We start from the raw sequence: 18,893 nt of genomic DNA, 5'->3' as shown, positions 1-18,893 counted from the left end.
ATGACCTTTGTCAGGACATACTCGTCTGTGTATGTCCTTTGTCAGGTCATACACGTCTCTGCATGACCTTTGTCAGGTCATACTCGTCTGTGTATGACCTTTGTCAGGTCATACACGTCTGTGTGTGACCTTTGTCAGGTCATACACGTCTCTGCATGACCTTTGTCAGGACATACACGTCTGTGCATGACCTTTGTCAGGACATACTCGTCTGTGCATGACCTTTGTCAGGTCATACTCATCTGTGCGTGACCTTTGTCAGGTCATGCTCGTCTGTGCGTGACCTTTGTCAGGTCATACGACAAGGTCTATGAGGCGAGCGAGGAAGATTATGGCCGATTTCTCCCACCCTGGACACTCTCTGTTTCAGCTACTCCCCTCTGGCAGAAGGCTTCGGTCCATCAGGACCAAAACCTCACGCCATAAAAACAGTTTCTTCCCATCTGCTGCTGGCCTGTTAAACAAGGCCAAGGGCTAACACTGTTTTTAACATTTGATCTACATAACGACACGTTGCTGATATTAACTATGTTTCCCTATTTGTATTTTTAAATTATATCTTAAAGCTATTTTATATTCGATATTTATTTAATTTTATATACTTCAGCCCCTTAGTGTTAGACTTTTAACCCTTATTATAGTAAGACTTGTTTAAAACTTATTTAAGATTTTAGATTCCTATATGTTGAATGTATGCACCATCCTGCCAAAGTAAATTCCGTGTCGGTGTGAACTTACATGGCGAATAAAACCCTTTCTGATTCTGATTCTGTGCATGACCTTTGTCAGGTCTGTGCATGTAAAGAAAGTCCACGAAGTCCCTTTGCATGGAAAACAAAACTGAAAATGTAACCTCGAATTCCAACATCTCCATGTTGTTACCTTTTCATTCTTAGCACGTGTCCCACTGCCCCAGTTCTCCTTCACAGGTTCTTCCAAGTGAAATGATGGCCCCTCCCTATAAAAGCAGTTCCGTAACAGCTGTTTTCGATTTCCTCAATGTTTGTCAATCTTAAGTGTGAAGCATTCTCCAAGATAATTCCCCAAATGGGAAGCCCAAACGGGGGTTTCAGGGATGGTCACATCACATCAGAACCTCTCCTAATCCATCGTCCACTGAATTCCTGATTAAAATATTCCCACATTAGGAGGCATGTGCCAGAAAACAATATTTATTGGAAACGGACTTCACGGCCACCCTGTATATGTCACGTGATACAATGTTTAGATCACAGGGCACATACATCTCACATGTTACTGCTTCATTTTTCAATTGAATAACGCTCAACTTCAGACGGTTTTTTTTTTTAATCGAAAAACTCAACACACTCGTGAACAACACTGCCTTTAAAGATTAAAACGAAATATATAATCGGTGACGTTTCGGGCAATGGCCCTCCTTCATATCACAGAAGAGCCATTGCCTGAGACATCACCAATTATATGTTTTCTTTAGAGGCGGTGTCGTTGACGAGTGTGTTGAGCTTATTTATTAATTGTTTAGTATGTTGTCTTCTAGATTTGAAGTTTTCGTGACTGCAATGACCCATACTCTTTGGTTCTTTCGGTAAAGTCACGTAGGTAAAAAATAAAATAAAGTTAATCAAATCACGACGTTTCGGAAGCAACACAAGCCTCCGTCATCAGGTGGGATAGTCACAGCAAGAAGTAATTTGCTGTAGTGGAACGTCGTGATTTGATTAACTTTATTTTACGTTTTACCTACGTGATTTTACTGAACAAACCAAAGAGTATAGTCTGGCATTATTTCAGCAGCATTGTTTCAAGACAAGCAAAGTCTGGGTTAGTTTCGACATACAGTGTCTCATCAGCAGTCAGGTTTTCTTGAATCACTACTCGTGAACTGCCGATCTTACAGGCAATGACCCTCTTTACGCTATTGCTTCCTAGTTATAAATGTACTGGACTTAGCTCCTTACAGACCAATGACTTTTGCTCAGAGATAGCTAGCTACGAGTGACACTGCAATTCGTTCTGTGGGACAGTCATCTTTCGTGGCTGACCCATTGTGACACCAGGCTCCAAGTTGCGAAAAGATGCCTCATTTTCGTCATACAACATTCTTCATTTGTATGACGAAAACGTAATTGGTAATGGAACAAATGATTCATGATGCACACTTGTGTTCATTTGCTGCAATCATTTACGTTGTTTTATGCTCACAATTCTAACTTATCATCATCACCGGCCATGATCTATCCACGGCTGGGTGAAGGTCACCCTAAGCTATCGCATCTCTCACAGTCTCACTATGCAACAAGCTATCTTTAGCTCCTGCAAATTCGCTGAACCCATCGTTCCATCTCCACAGTGGACGTCCTATCAAGTGTATTTCATCCTACGGTGTGTTTGTTAACGTAGACTTGTCATAAAAACATGTGCCGTACACGCACGTCTCATATCCTTCAGCGCGACAAATTCAGTTGGTGGTGGCACACGCCTGTAATCCAGCACTGTAGAGACGAGGGTTGATGGATCACGCAAATGTTGTGGAACTCTGTTCCCGTGAGCGTCGAGGTGTCATATACCCTGGTTTGCCAGGATACGGTGGTGCAGCAAATGTGCACTACACCTGTTCCATCTATACGGGATAGAGTGTTACCCCGTCGTATGTGTGACTTTTCCCCGGGTGCTCCAGTTTCCTCCCACATGTAAACACTTGTTAATTGGCTGATAATGCCTTCATATATATATAGGATCACAGAGCTTGGGGGTAGTTTGGCACCGGCTCACCGTGTGGCCGTCTTCCCACTTTTCGGTGGTTCCTCCTCGTACCTCTGAGTAAGTTGGTATCTATTCTAGATTTGAAGCTTTCGTGACTGCAAGGATCCATACTCTTTGGTTCTATTCGGTAAAGTCACGTAGGTAAAAAAATAAAACAACAAAAATCACGACGTTTCGGCCACAACACAAGCGGCCTTCATCAGGTGAAGGGACCAAACTGTCCAGCGGACAGCGTTGGAGTGAAGAAAGCCAAGCGCTGGTCGCCTCCTTTTAAGCTGTGAGGGGGTAAACAGTAAACGCCTTGACAAAGGAATTTAGCATAAAACGTACTACTGACAGAGCTTTGAATTAGCATAAGATGATTATACACCACCTTGGAAGTTTGGAGTGCCACTACTAGAATAAATATACTGTACCATTGAAAATTAGTTTAATGTTTGGTTCGATTTAGAACATCTTTCCAATGGTTGTTTACTTTGAAACCATCTTCTCGGTTGAAATTGTGTCTGTGTTTGTAAATCTGAATTGCCTCGTGGACAAATCTCTGATGATAACCTGTCGGTTTGCAAAGGACCTTGGTATCGGAGAAAATTATATCGTGATCACCCACAGCGTTGTAACAATGATCAGCTACGGCAGAATAATTCGTTCTGCCGTGTTTCAAATCTGATTTGTGCTCGCGAATTCGGTCAGAGACATGTCGTTTCGTCTCCCCGATATAGCAATCACCACAAGTGTGCTCAATTTGTAAACCCCGGGATACTGTAAGTCAGGAATGACATCCTTCACGGATGGGATCAGATCACGAATTTTGTGTACTGTATTGAACCGGCCCTGGATCTTGTGTTTGTTTAGAATTTTGGAAATCTTTTTAGTAACGCCTGCTATATATGGTAGTGTGATGGTTTTGACCGGAGTATCTGTATGGAGGGAGAAACAGCTTGGCGGATGGTACGGTCAGAGTATCTGTTTCTCTTGAGGGCCAGATATACGGAGAAAGTTGGTATGTCTTCGAAAGGGAGTGAATACTGTGCACGTAAAAAAAATGATCAACCTTCTATTGCTTTTGCAGAAATATGTAGAGTATTTGGCAGCTATAAATTTCCACGTGATAAGCCACTTCGTTGAGCTATCATTTGTGTCCAGGTGGCTTCTGAAAGAGCTATATAGCTCAGTTGGATTTACCTGGTGAAATTTTAAAAAAATGTTTTCGTTCAGTTTTAGCCTGTGGTCTCTGCATTGTTTTTAAATTGCCTTTAATTTACGTATTAAGGCTATTTTCTGTGATAATTACCTAATTGTTTTTCTCTAAGCTCTCTGAAAGCTATAATTGCATACCATCAAGCACGTATTGCCCATGCAGTGATGCGTTCAATTTATATTGTTTAACCGGGTGAGCATTCAAGAATCAGAATCTTTATTTAGACTGGAGGAATCCGATGAGCTATGAAGCTCTTTTTCACAGATGTCCAGTAGGACATCAAGAGACCAGGATAGTCTGAAAGAGTGATTGGGGTCATTAAAATGACAACAGCCAAACAAATCAAATGAAAGCACAGCGATGAAGTCAATAACCAGTGTCACGTGATACATCCCAAAAATTGTGCAAACATAAATTATTGTTGAATAATAAATATCAATTTGATGATTTCATCGTGAAATACAGTGCCGTAAAGGAATATACTTTTAAATATGATTTAGAGCTGGGTAGACATTTCTAAAGCGGCCACACTGACCTATTCTTGATAGGTAGATCCTCAAGACAATTGTAAATAGCACTGCTTTGAAAGAAGGAAAACAAAAATCTATAATAGATGACGTTTCAAGTAATGGCCCTCCTTCATGCAGCCATTGCCCTAAACTTGACTGAGTGGAGTGCTGTGAACACCTCGATCTGAGATTTGTTTCCCGGCCACGGCTGATATCACAATCAGAATCCTTATTTATACTGGAGGAATCTGATGAGCTATAAAGGCCTTTCTCACAGATGTCCAGTTGGGGCGGGTAAGAACGTTACAACAACACACAAACCGTGTCCATCCTGCCAGACAAAGCCCACGGAGGTGTTAACTTATTTTTCAAAAGCGATCTGGCCACAAACGATAGCTCGACAAAGTGGCTTATCACGTGGACACTTATAGCAGCAAAAATAATCAAAATAGTCTAAACGCATGTTTTTAAATGTGGAGGACCCGGAGATTAGAAAAAAAATCCACGCGACCACGGGGAGAGAGACATGCAAACTCCAAATATACAGCGGGCGTCAGGGTCGGGATCGAACCCCCGGTCTCCTGCACACCAGGCGAGGTAGTTAACACCTCACCACCTTGGCGCCCATTAAATAACTACATTATATAAGTTAAAATAAAGTAAATACGTTAAAATAAAGTATATAAGTTCAAACAAAGTATAAAAGTTCAAATAAAGTATATAAGTTCAAATAAAGTATATAAGTTAAAATAAAGTGTATAAGTTAAGATAAAGTATTTGAGTGGTGAGTGATACGTGAACTTGTTCCCTGCCCCTCCCCCACCCCCCATTTCACAAACCCACACTGGGCCAACGTGGTGAGTATGGACAAACGACCTCCGCTGTCAAAGGGCGCGGCGATGCTTCTAGCATCCGTGAGCGGGTGAACAATGGGACGTACAATTATGATGCGCTACTCTTAATTCCAATTGAGGGAAGACACGCAGAAGGATGGCCAGCGCAGAGATGGAACGATGGGACGAGCTGATGGTGCAGCAGTGAGATGGACGAGGACATCATCGCGGTACCACGAGGGGTGGCGACAGCATGGGGGGGGGGGGGAGGCTTTCATACAGCAGTGGATATAACATAGCTGCGTGTCACGATTGCAGTTGTCATTTTTCACTGAAAACCATTTTTGCAGAGCCTCGTGACCTTGCAGCAAGAGCCCGGAGCAACAGCCCGGGACGGGAGAGAGCCCAGCGGTCCAGGGGGTGTAGCGCCACATCGCAGCAAAAAAAAAACCTCCTTCTGATGCATCATGCGTGGTGGGTGCAGGGGTCCGTAGCCACCGCTTCTATGCTCGAGAGGTGGAAAGAGGGGGTAGGAGGAGGAGGAGGGGGAGAGGAGAGGGGCCGCTGCGCGTGTGTGGATTAGCATTCACTGGGGGAAGAGCTGGGAGTGGGGGGAGGAGTGAGTGTGAGAAGGGGGCTGGGTAGAACCTTCGGCGCTTGGTGGTGGTGGTGGTGGGGTGCGTGGGGTGTGTGGGACAGGGCGATGCGGGCAGGGGGCGGCGGGGGGGTGATCGGGCGCTCTGACAATGCTCCCGGGGGTCGCACTCACAAACGGTCACGGCTCAGCCCTGGCAACCTCCATTGTGCTGCCTCGCTCCGAAACCTCCTCTCGGTTGCTTGTAGCTTGGGAGGGGTGAGTGGTGGTGGTGGGGGGAGGGGGGAGAAAGTGCCGCTCGTGCGAGCCGCAACAACGGCAAAGTCTCCCTCGCCTCCTTCTCGCAACGGGGAGAGAGGAAAGCCGCGCGCGCTCTCGCGTTCATTCGGCGCGCGTCCCCACGATGACACCGCAGCGGACGCCGACGGTGATGGAGACGCGCTGAGCGAAAGGTAACACACGCGCGGGGAGGGGGGGGGACCTTGGGGAGAGTTGGGAGAGGGGGGGGGGTCCGCCGATTCAGTTTCACTTGCCGGGAGCATCGCACGCGAGCGCGTGGCTCCCCGTGTTCGGCGATGCGGTGAACGTCGCATGGCGCGCGGTGTTGGTCGCGAATTCGCGTTTGAAAATAAGCGGAGAGGGGGGGGGGTGTTGTTTTGTTTGGGAGGGTGGCTTCGTTCGGTGTGGTTTGCCGGCACGTGTCCTCCACCACCACCGCCACTCACATCCCGTGCACGTGGACTGCGAAGCGTCCTTCCGATGGGCTCCCAGCGCGCTCGTTGTCTTGCTGCCGCTGCTGCACCGCGTTTGCGTTGCACAGATTCGTAAGGAGCAGGTGGAGAGAGCGAGAAAGAAAGAGCGATTGAGGAGCTTCCGTGCGTTTGTTGAGCGCGACGGTTGTTGTGAACTCACCCGACGGCGGAACACGTGGAACCGTGACGAATGCGGGCTACCGACGCGCGCGCGGAGTGTTTGCGCAACTATTTCGTGTAAAGCAGTGCTTCTTACACTTCTTATTATTATTAACCTGCGGTGCACGCACCCCATGCCAGATTTATTTTTCAGACGGTAAATAATCATCGAAAAAAAACACAAATAAAGAACGGGCACGTAAGTACACACCAACTTGTTTCACCAAACGCCTATGTATTTATTTAAGCAAATTTGTAACGATTGACAACCAAAGGGTTTGCAAGTCTGCAGTAAAGGTTTAAGAACCACTGGTCTAATCTTGATTTGAAGCTTTCGTGACTGCAGGGATACATACTCTAGTCTACCTACGTGACTTTACCGAAATAACCAAAGAGTAACCACTGGTCTAAATCGTATGGAGCTCTGTGACGAGACCTCATGCCCCCCCCTCCCTGATTGTTGCGTACACGTGTTTACAACTTCCAAGATGATGACGGGCTTGGGTTCATTGGAATAGAAGCCGCCTTTTGAAAGGCAGCGGTCATTTGTTTTGATGCGTGCTCAGATGGGAATAGACACGTGACATAACTCGTATTCATTTGTTGGCCCACTCTTCTCATCACAATTGCTTTCACATACACAAAAGACAAAGTTCCCCCGTATAGCCTGTGACAGACTGTAGGAGCAAGTGCTGTTAGCGAGCGCCTATGAACGGTACACGAGGAGGTGGGTGGCCAGCACCACGCCCGACCGCCTTTGTCTCTCCAAGTGGCGATGTTTACACACCACACCAGGTACTCATTTGAGGCTGAGTCGACCTATGGGAGGCCCAGGACCGGTTCAGATAATAGTCACTGAGCAGGAATCGAACTCGGGTCTCCGGGTTCATAGCGCAGCGCGCTGACCGCTACACTACCGCTCCCCACCACACACACAAACGCACACACACACTCGCCTTCCATTCTGGTCTCTGCGCGAGTATGCAATCCGTGCATCGTTGTATCTCGCGCAGACCTTGAGCGCACGCACGTAGGTGACCGCTGCGGTCGTCTGCGCAGAGTGAAATAAATTCCGCGTTCCTGCGTGGATGTAGCCGCGGGGCTCCAACTGGCGCAGCGCTTCGGGGGAAAGTGAAAGAATACCAACTTTCTTTCGGAAAGAGCCACATTGTTTATGACTGACAGAACAGTTTTGCACGGTCGGAGTGGGGCGATAGTGAACGGGGTGTCTAGGGGGTGGGGGGTGTTAAGAAATATTCAAATTGTAAGTGCTATTTTTTTTTACTTGCAGACCTTTGGTTACGCGGTACGCATTCCTCGCATGACCCCACTGCAACGTGAAGTGCGGTTCATTCATTAGTCTCCGTTCGCGGCATTGATTTTGTGTTCAGAGTGTGGGGTCCGAGTTGTGAGTTTGCGCTACAGATTTTGCAGTGGTTCCCCGCGTCGACGCCGCTTCGTTGAGCTATCATTTGTGGCCAGGTCGCTTCTGAAAAACAGATAAATAGCTCAGTGGGCCTTACCTGGTTAATTGAAAAAAAAAGTGTAGTAATTACTGCACACGTACACTCGTCCGTTTGGCAGTAGTCAGATCTTTGAAAACAGTGCTTTTTCCGTTGACAACTTCGAGTGTTTTTAACGTGGTGTTTTTATTTGTTAGCTTTATACCCGTCGGGTGCCGAGTCGTAACCAAATGTGCCGCACGTCCTTCCATAACGAGACAGCAAGCTGAACTGTCAGCCAGCACGCGCATGGTTCAATTTTCAGAGGGCATGCCAAACACTGCACTCGATTATTTGTCGGACACTACTTTCATAGTCCATTCGACGGTGAAGTGGGTCTATGCAGTATGGTCTAATGAAAATATACATCCTGCATATCTTTCCATTTTTGTTAAATTACGTCTCAATACTGCTGCTACTGCTGCTGCTACTCAGGTATGCAATTGTGAAAATGAATTGGGATTGTCCGCTTAGAAGTTGTAAACAAACGCCGCGTACAAAGAAAACATCAAACAGAAAACGTGGAAGCTAAAGTGCCGTTGGAATTCCTCGACCTGTGCCTACTCTCGTCACAACAGTTTTGCTCACTAATTGCGCAAATGGCACGGGCTACACAAGACTGGCACTGGCTCCGTTTAATTGGTATTTACCACAGCGTTATAAACATCTGTCGCAACTCTGTGGAGTTCTTTGAAGCTCCGGTAGTGTCTATTGCCCGAAGCTTCTACTATATAAACTGTAGGTGCTTTAGAACGATGGATATTTCAGGCAGCTGTTAAAATAATCTGAAGGTTGTGTTTGTATAGCAGCATGTCCCGTATGGGCAGAAGGTGCCTCAGTGTCTGTATATTATCGTTTCACCTTTTGTCTCAAAAGTTCAGTGTTTTACTTTCATGCACAGCTCTTGTTTGCGGACGGAATGTAGAGGTTTATTTTTTAACGAAGGTATACATATTCTAAATCACATTCCAAAGGGATCGGTTATTCTGTATAAGACGATGTCTGTACAGAAAGTGAGTCTGTGATCTCTCCGTGCAAACCTTGGGGCATTATCCAAATTCACATGCGAGGAGGGGTGTTTCTCTCCTTCTGCTTACTCCGTTTTCTTCCCACATGCAAAACGCTCCTTTTAAAAGGAACTGGCCAAACATCACAAGGCATGACCCCTCCTGATAAAGCATTGAGTTTCAGTGAGGCTTTCATGGACAAATAAAGGAATTCATTATGATTTTTTATCATATGCTACTTTGGCTGGCACTGTTGGTGAAGTGCATGGTTAACAGTTGGAAGGATTGTAAAACATTCAAATCTTGTTGGTGTGCTCACTCAGCCTATAATCACTCTCTGGTCAATACAATGAGAAGCACCTCCTGGGATGTCAACAGTGTTTATTATGAAGTGTTTGTTCTCTTGGAGAGAATGGTCTCAGCTTGGGAATGTGTGGAGTTTCCACCCACTGGCTCACAACCTACAGAAATTATCACCACCCTGTACCGTACTCACTTGAACCCTTTCGTACATCAAGTCTGCGTCGGGTGGACTGCTGTTATTAATACGGCTTCTGTAAAATCACATTGAACATTTTCTACACATTTTTTTAATGAGAGTTTGCCTTTGAGTCCTGAAATTCACATTAAACTAAAACAACATTTCTTTTAGGTTTGGCCTTTGAATATTTTTTTGCGCAAGACGGTTAAAGCGGGAAGGTTGTTTGACTGTTTGACTGGTTTTTATTATTGCTATTAATTACAGAATGGGTGCTTTCACGAAGCAGGCTGTCTGGTGATCCTGGCAAATGCACAGGAATATAAAAAAACAAATCCACACACCACCCATTTTCCTCTGGAGAGGAGTTTATTTTTTTTAACACCGATGCCCCGAGTGTGCGAAACTGCACAATGTACAGTACCATGCCTGTTATACACCGCTCGCTCACTCCATCCATCACTGGGATTTCTTGGAAGTCTCGACCGCAGGAAATTAATGAAAATCTCTCTGCCTAACTTTTTGTTCGTTGCCTCGGTATTATACAATCGCCGTATAGTGCCGGGGCTCTCAACGCGCGCGCGCATGCGCGCGCGCTGCGTCATCACGTGGAACACTTCTCCACCGTCAACATCGACTCGGTGATGGGGACTTCTATTTACAGCCAATGTCAAAAACACTTTGACGGCGAGCGAGCGTACTTAGGTGAAGCACGTAGGCAAAGACGGCGGTGCGTGCAAAATAAAACAAACAAACCCGCACATTAAAAATAACAGGGGTAGAACAATGGCTTTAGTAATCGATTAAAACAAAAATCTGAATCAGAATCTTTGTTTATACTGCACGAGGAATCCGATGAGCTATAAAGCTCTTTTTCCCACATGTCCAGTAGGGGCGGGTCAGAAAGTTACGACAACAAACATACAAAAACACGATAGGAGTGCAAAGTATTGAAAAGATAAACAATTCACAAAAAAACATTCTAACATATATTTTAAAATGCTTTGGGTCTTTCGGTAAAGTCACGTAGTTACCAGGTAATGCCCACTTAGCTATTAGCTTCTTTTAAAGAAGGGGACCTGACCACAAATGACAGCTCAACGAAGTGTAAGGGCTGTTGTTTTTTTCCATTCGTGTACGTCGCGTGTAAGTGAAAATCTCAACACTTTCGTCAAGAACGTCGTGTACCATCGTAGGCGCTCGTTTCGACCGATCGGCCCTTGTCCACAGCACGTAAAAACACTTTTGTATCACGTTATCTCGTTACTTCACGTGATCTCTACAGCCCCTAGAGGCGCTATACCATTCACCGCAGTATCACAACAACAACGAAAGCAAAAATCTTCTAATCAAATTGAAACCCAGCAGCCACTTCCCGGGGAAGCAATGCGCTACCGCTGACGGCAGGGCCAGGATTACCAAAAGCGGGGGATCTCTTAGCGCTGCCTTCGATGTTTGAGCAACCGATTTGACCAGCTTTGTATAGAGTAAGTCCCTAATAGCAACACAAATTTATTTGAAGGCTTTCTTCAGACTGAATTATTTTTTCATGAGAATTATCGACCCCGCCCCCCCGCCCCGGGGTTACAGAGATACATAGAGATAGCCGGACGGAGCTAATGTCTGCAGTACTGTACGTGATTTCAACCACCGTTAAAAAAGTGTAAAAAAAGGGATCTCATGTCAATAGCATTGCATGCATGTGGCATTTTTGTCCCTCCAGTATGGAGTGAGTTTCTCACGATGACTCGTAGCCTGTATTTGCTTTGTGCTAATATTAACGAACACCCTTGTTACAATCTTGCAGCGAAGGCAACTTTAACATTCGTATTTCTGCCAAGCGAACCGTTTCCAATGTGTTCGATTTACGAATTTAATCATCGCACGCTTTACACTGAGCCACATTGCACAGGTTAATTCCGGTCGTGGGGTTTTGAAATTATTTGGCAAATTAGCGTGTAGGTTTGGCCGTTAAAGGCCCTGTGCCTCACGACATAAACGCTCTTGGGGATTGATTCCTGACCGGGGTGCTCTCTCAGTGTGGAGTTTGCATCTTCTCTCTGCCTGTTCTGCATGGGTTTCCCCCGAGTTCTCCAATCAACCTCCCATATATACAAAAACAAACGATGTAAATGGTGTTGGAAAAACATTCCAATTCTCGTAAAAATGTATCTGGAAATTATGGTACTCAATTGTGGTCACACAAAGCAACATTGCACCTGACTTCGAAACCTTGACTTGAGACGAGCTGAGGCTTTCCTGCCTGAGCAAGCATGAGGATAACAATAATAGACTGGCCCCTGCCAAGGAACTGTGAAATTTTCACCACGGACTGATATTTCCACGTTATAAGCCACTTCATTTGAGCTATCATTTGCGAGCAGGTCACTTCTGAAAAACATCTATATAGCTCAGTGGGCTTTACCTGGCAAAATAAAAATGTATAGTTAATACATATAGTATTGTCCAATGCTCATTTGAGCCTTGCAGACACTCAGAGACTTTTAACTTTTAGTATCGTTATTTCAGTCTCCCTTGCCACGTTAGTGCACGAGTGAGCTCACGCTTGGTTCCGAGTCAAGCACATTTTTTACCGAAATTTATTATCGGGAAAGCAGGTGCCTTCTACTAACAACAACAAAAATGCTAACACTTGTTGATAGCGGCCCTTGTAGGAACATAACGGGGCCAATGCTGCGAGCGTGCAATGATTAATTGTTGTTGTTTCGGCCCCGTTGACCTGTTTGTAAAAACAAGAAATAGGCAAAACAAACACCTGGCCGCATATGGAACGCGGCGTCTGAATTTCTGCACGGACAACTCAGTAGCTCGGCGGGGGGGGGGGGGGGGGAGACGACGACGACGGGGGGAGCTGCAGGAAGTGGCAGCTGATGGACACGGAACAGGCGTCGCAGGTGTGGAAATTCGCACGCCCCCTGCTTATGAACTCTGGGCGACGCGCAGCGGCCAGGGGTGCAGCTTGCTCCGTCACCTCCTGCTGCAGGACCGCCACAGCTTGCAGTGACCCCCTTCAATCCCATCCCCTCCCCCAACCTACTGTGCGCAACCCTCGCCTTACGATGGATAAGATCTCTGTTCTGTTACAATTAACTCTTAGCCTTTGTGAGGTTAAATGATTGGCAAGTTTCATAAATCCCCCCCCCTTCCTCCTCCTTGCCGCCGCCTCGGTCCCAGCCATCAGCAGTACAAATGGGTACGGCGCAACGGCCAAGTGTGGTGGGGTGAATTGTGAGAACTCCCAACTCCTCTTCTAAGATGTTTGACCAGCGGGTATGCCTGGTACACAGGTAGCGGGTGGGTTTCGATCCCAACCCTGACGCCTGCTGTTGTATATTTGGAGTTTGCGGTGGCTCTCTCCATGTGGTCGCGTGGATTTTTCTCTGGGTCCTCCGGTTTTTGCCTGCACATCTCGACTCAACATTACGCGTTTAGAGTATTTGGCTGCGAGACATTTCCACGTGATGAGCTACCTCGCTTAGCCCTCAATTGTGTCCAGGTCACTTCTGAAAAAGGGCTACATAGCTCAACGAGTCTTACCATTTAAAATAAAAAAAATAGTTTATAGTTTAGTTAGAGATGGTTCTCCAGAGCTCCCTCGAGTCGAAGGCCTTCCATCAGCAGTGGCGTGAGCAGGCAATTTCAGAGCTGCACCATTTCATTTATCCTGTCACTGATTACTCCACAGTCACTTTGTGGGAAGTCCGCAGTGATCATAACTCTGCCAGATGTTTACCCAGGAATGAAAGCCTCACTCACTCTCAAGAGGTTTATTTGTTTTAAAAGGAGGGTCCTGTATTGGGACGTTTGGTCAACATCATTAATAAGTGTTTGGAAATGTTAGTTGTCGAATGAAGGTACCAATCCTCACCGTATGAACGTGGGATCTCCTTCACTGCTTCAAGATCTCCGATAGAGGAGAATGCCATCCAATGCTCTTTGACGTGTGGGGAATTTGTTAACGTTGTTTGTTGTGGTACATCCTGTTCTGTGTTTAAGTGACAGATTGTGTATTTTCATGCAACTCGTGAATTAATTTTAGTCAGCAGTGTCATGTCATGTGAGTAAACTTGGCACCAAAGCCGTCACTTCCACAGTTGTTTGTCACGCAGCACAAGACGGAACTCAATTGTGCTCTTTGCAGAGCGGTGCATTGCACGCCAGTCATTCAGTGTTCTGCAAGTTCAGCTTGCAGAGCTGGGGTTGATAAAATGAAATGATTTGAAGATATTTGTACATTATGTAGTTTAAATAGTGGCATGGTCATTTATAACAAAACAAAGATCCCATCCATTCTAGTGGTGGCGCGGTGGTTAGCACACTGCGCTATGAACCCCACAACCTGAGAGTGATTCCAAGCCACTGCCGACATCAGTCGCAAGTGACATCTGACTTGGTTCAGGGCCCCCACCAGCTCCCACTGGCCCAGCGTGGTGAAGTATGGTCAAACAACCCACACGGTGCAAGCGTGCTTGGGCATGACACATCGCTAGAAATGATGATGGCTTATGGACACGCCTGGTGATGGAATGGTGGCTAAAGGACAGAACGTGCCCAAGTGCCCTGCCACCGAGGAGATGGAGCGATGAGATACGTTAATGCGCGGGTGGGAGATGTATTTGGCATTGCCGGACTGAAAGTAATGGCAATGGCATGGGAAGGCCTTCATTCAGCAGTGGCCGACAGTAGCAATTTATTATATCTAAGAACCTGGTTTAGATGCATGCGGCTGCTGGGATTGAAAACCGTGATCTTAGCAGTGCTGGCTCAAAGCGCTGACGCGAACGGCAGCATCGAACTCTCGAGCCACGTTACCAGCGTAACTGTCCGGGATTGTATCTCAGCCCATACAGTCACTGATATTTTTCCAGGCAAACTGCCATCGCTTTACGAAGCACTCGGGAGCGCTCTACGGATCCTCACAGGAAGATCTACCTCAACATGGAGCGTGCCCTTTACGAGCATCTTCGTCATTGAAGGGGATTTGAGAGCCAGACATCGAAAGTGGAAGTTTTTTTCAATTTACGGATGGTGAAAATATGAAGGCGTGGTAAGTACGAGTGGATACAGGGAATTGAGAAAGAAGGGGCATGGAGAGGGAGGGTAGAAGCTGGACATGTGGTCTATTGATCTTGTGTGAGCAGCGTACACAGTGAGTTGTTTGCCCATGCCTTTATCAGTGTTCCGTGGTTTATTCCCCCGGTGGACATTTATCAACTGGTGACAAATGTGCCAGCACGTTTTGACATTATAATTTGTCACGGGGACGGGCACCGCAAACGCGTAAATGAAGTTTATAATCAACGGATTTTCAAGTCGTTACGGTGGGCGTCACGGATAAAGTGCATTGTACTTTGCGATGCCGTTGCAACCACATTTCCTCTTGCGGCTATTGAACTGTCAAACATCCATCGGCGGGTACCGTGCCTTGACGCTGGCAAGTCACGTGCGCCATTCGAGTGATCAGTCCATTTGTCTCTACTCAATAATAAAAAAAAACTAATTAACTTAATCAGAGTAAACTACAGTAATTAAAAAGAGGCCCTGCCAGATCTCACCATGGGGCTTTGGGAGCATTGTGATGACTGGTCTGAGTTATTCATTAATCCGTGGGACTTCAACCTGCTTGCAACGGGGGAAAAATTCCCCTAACCAGTTAAATGCCCTTTAGTATCGTCCCTCCCATGGTTCTAGGCGGCGGTAATATGTTCTGTTTGCGCTGGCACCCCTGTGGAAGGTCAGGGAACGGCCCCATCTCACCCACCGATGGAATAGCGCGCGCGCGTCTCTCTCTCTCTCTCTCAGCGCGGCCCGTGTACCTCCTGGTGAGTGACTCTGCTCGGTCTGTCGGTGCTGATTGAATTCACATTCCGTGGGAGTGCAATGCGGCCCAGGGGGGGGGGGGAAGGGGCGGTGGAGCTCATTGCTGGAGTCCCTTTGTCAAAGTGTGGCCTCTTGCACATGCGAGCTTGTAATTGTTTTTCAGAAAACAAATGTTATGGCGTCTCCTTCAGTTCCTGGCTTGCAGTCCGTAACAAAGAAGCTGTTGATACGATGATCGCTGGCCTAGCAAGTAGGCCACCTCAAGTAGAGCACGAACGCTAGTGGGGTGCTGCACAGTTGTTTGTACCAAGGAATGTGTATCTCGTGATATTTACATTTTCACAAAAGGGACGCATAAAAGCTTTGTTATCATCATACGAAGTTGTATTCCTCTAGAGAGAGAGTGGTCGCACCGTGGCTGGGTGGGCAGCACCACGCCCGACCGTCTACCCAGTGGCGATGTTTAAATACCGCACCAGGTACTCATTTGAGGCTGAGTCGACCTAGGGGATGCCCAGGACTGGTTCAGAAAATCGCCACCGGTGTTGGCCGTGAGCGGGAATCGAACTCGGGTCGGCGTGTTTGTAGCGCAGTGCGTTATCCGCTATACTTCCGCTCTCAACACACACACACACGACATTTTATAAACTGCATTCATGTGTTAATGCTATTGTCCAGTTGTACGGTACAAGGTGAAAAAAAATAACAACGTTGTTACCATGGTAAGTTTTAAAATCTGTGGTGAAAGAGACTGAACGTGATTATGTCATGTGTCTTGGTGGCACTTGGGGAATGTCCACATTTATTTCACCTAAATCGTGAAGGCTCGTAGGTAGTGACTAAACTCCTGTTTTTAGTTTCTGTATCGCCGTGGTGCTCCCCTCTGCCCACCCAGCAGTGTAAATGGTCACACCGCCGTTACGCGATCGGCAGGTGGCGAGGGTAAAGTGTGGCTACACCAACCTCTCCCAAGACATTCGATTTGGCTAATTACCCTCTAGAGGGGGGCTCTCTAGGGCTCCCCTTGGTGGAGGTCTTTCTGCCAGCAGTTGTAATGACAGAGTTGCTGCACCTTTAACTTTCTGTCACAGTACTCTCTGTTGGATATTTCAGAGCTGCACAGGGCGAGCGTGTGTGGTATCTGTTTGGTGTTCACTTTCCAGCAGGAGTGGGGAGGGCAAGTGAAAAACACGAACGTGACTTACCCGGCTTGGAAAATCTCCTGACTTTAATTTAATTCCTGTACGCGGAGAAATCCAATAGCCTTACCCTGATCAAGGGCCGTTACATGAAGCTGCTGTCGCGAAATTTGGCAGCGTGCTAATTAACATGGCAAAACCTCAGCTCATAGAGTTTAGTATAGAACATTGGTTTCGTGGTTGATGTACCGTGGCAAATATGGTTAAAGAGTGCAAAAAACAGTTATCAGAATTTTACGAAAGCCTAGCAAGTGCTCTAAAGTGTGTTTAAACAAGAGGCTGAGAGAGTAAATTACAATTGTTTTGTGGAGATATAGGAAGGTGATCTATTTAAATTGCTACCCATAATGCTCTATTACAGTGTTCAGTGAGGTTTTATGCGAAAAAAAGTTTCCCTTACGGTCTATGCCTCTGTGGTGTAGAGAGGTCACTTGCCAATAACATCTGGTAAACTAGCAGTATTTGTTTAACAAGCCTGGCTCTGCTGATGACCCGTAGAAGGACAAAACTGCTATACGACGTATTGAAACAGTTACTTCTGCTTAACATAGATCTGGAATGCCAGTAAAACCAACATACTCCAAAAACATAACTCATACTCTTTGGGTCTTTCATACAACTCATATGTGTGAATATGGAACGACAGGTTTCAGAAGTTTTGTGGCACTTTCGTTCAGACCCAGGACTGGCTAAAGGTGATATCTCATGCTGGGCCTGCAAGATGCTCTCAAGTGTGAAGAAAATGTGCTGTTGTGTTGTACCTGTTGGTAGTCTATCCCATGTGACGACGCACGTACGTATATGGTTGCTGGGAAGACTTTAAGAGGGCTCTTGGACTTTGTCCGCGTACGTTTCTGGGGAAGATGAGGGGCAAACGTATTCTCCGAAGCAATGCCCTGGGTTTTCCCCGTCTCGTTGGCAACATGAGGATTGGCTGAAGGTTGTTAGTCCTTCACACGCACAGGGCATGACTCACGGGCGTGGTTAACAGGTGGCTTTATCCGATATTGTTTTTAGTCATCGAGCAAATATCGGATGTGTTTATTGAGCAGAGATTAAGATGTCTTTGGGAATATCTTTCTTGGCAAAACGAGAGATCTGCCACCCGGCTGAGAAAAAATCTTGGCTAAAAAAAAAGACCCCTGGAAATGTGAGAATTCGATGCAGTATGGTGGTGCCACAGCAGAGCAGTCTTTCAACAATGCACAGGAAAGGGAGTGGTGAGAAGTAATTGATAAACACTACCACGGCTGATATCTCGAATTTTTATGGAATAGAGTTTATAAATAGTAGACCTGGAACAATTCTCCGCCCTGCCTCCAGCGATTTAATGTCGCGATTAAATGTCTCGATTCAAATTAAGAATCAACTATTATTTGAAATCAAACATGTTCCAAGCTCCTTTTGTGTTGCCTTCTGTCCCGCTTGTACAGTTTCGTTTCCTTTGCATTACCCCTGTACCATATAACATTAGGCTATACCATATAATTCGTTAATTATTTCCAGTGTCTATAAAAAACTGTAACCGATTTTCACACGAACGCAAAATCCAATACACGTAGCACAAGCGCCAAATTCGAGTTTACAATAATCTAAAATCGATCTACAGTTACACGCCCAATAATCGTAATATTTGTTTTCTCTGCTGGGTCACGCTGTAGCAGGACATCTGGCGGACAATCCGAACGTTTTCAAAGCCGAGTCAGGGGTCAACTCGGCCCATCATCCCTCCGTGGTCTACAAAATGAGTATCCTTTCACGGGAAGTCAATAGTACCTGTCCTATGAAGAGAGACCTATTCCCAATCCATAGGATTGTGGCATTTCTACCACTGGCTCAGGGCCACCAATGGAGAAGAGTGACTCCCATCAGTCGTTTGAACAAGTGGACGCTTTGATTGTTTTATTGTTATTATTTTTATGACCACAACTAACTAACTTAACACCCAAAGAGCTCCACACGTGAGCGCTAAACGTCTGTAACTTGAGCCTGTGCCCTCAGTTGGGAACAGCGTGTTCCTTTCTCACTTGCGCGTGACCACTGTACGCGTTGGGCACACGAGCCCGATCCAA

General features: G+C 46.2%; 1 protein-coding gene across 12 annotated transcripts in view; it reads left to right on the top strand.

Annotated features, from left to right (window-relative positions):
* LOC116938531 (semaphorin-4B-like) overlaps window positions 1–18,893 on the top strand; it is a 185,057-nt gene that overhangs the window by 87,546 nt on the left and 78,618 nt on the right. For 3 of the 12 annotated variants that reach the window (XM_076065898.1, XM_032945821.2, XM_032945713.2), the window contains exon 1: window positions 6,050–6,335. The exons of 5 other annotated variants lie outside the window; for them this stretch is intronic. The gene's annotated coding sequence lies outside the window, so the exon portion shown is untranslated. Of the gene's footprint in view, window positions 1–6,049; window positions 6,336–14,670; window positions 14,850–14,886; window positions 15,625–18,893 lie in introns of those variants that run through there. 4 more of the 12 variants (XM_032945762.2, XM_032945781.2, XM_032945771.2 and 1 more) reach the window with 3 other exon arrangements.

Source organism: Petromyzon marinus, chromosome 1 (assembly GCF_048934315.1).
Source record: "Petromyzon marinus isolate PM22_M1 ecotype Great Lakes invasive population chromosome 1, UKy_Petmar_22M1.pri1.0, whole genome shotgun sequence".
NCBI classification, from domain to species: Eukaryota; Metazoa; Chordata; class Hyperoartia; order Petromyzontiformes; family Petromyzontidae; genus Petromyzon; species Petromyzon marinus.
The sequence above is the reverse complement of the archived record's forward strand: the minus strand, read 5'-3'. Positions and strand labels throughout refer to the sequence as shown.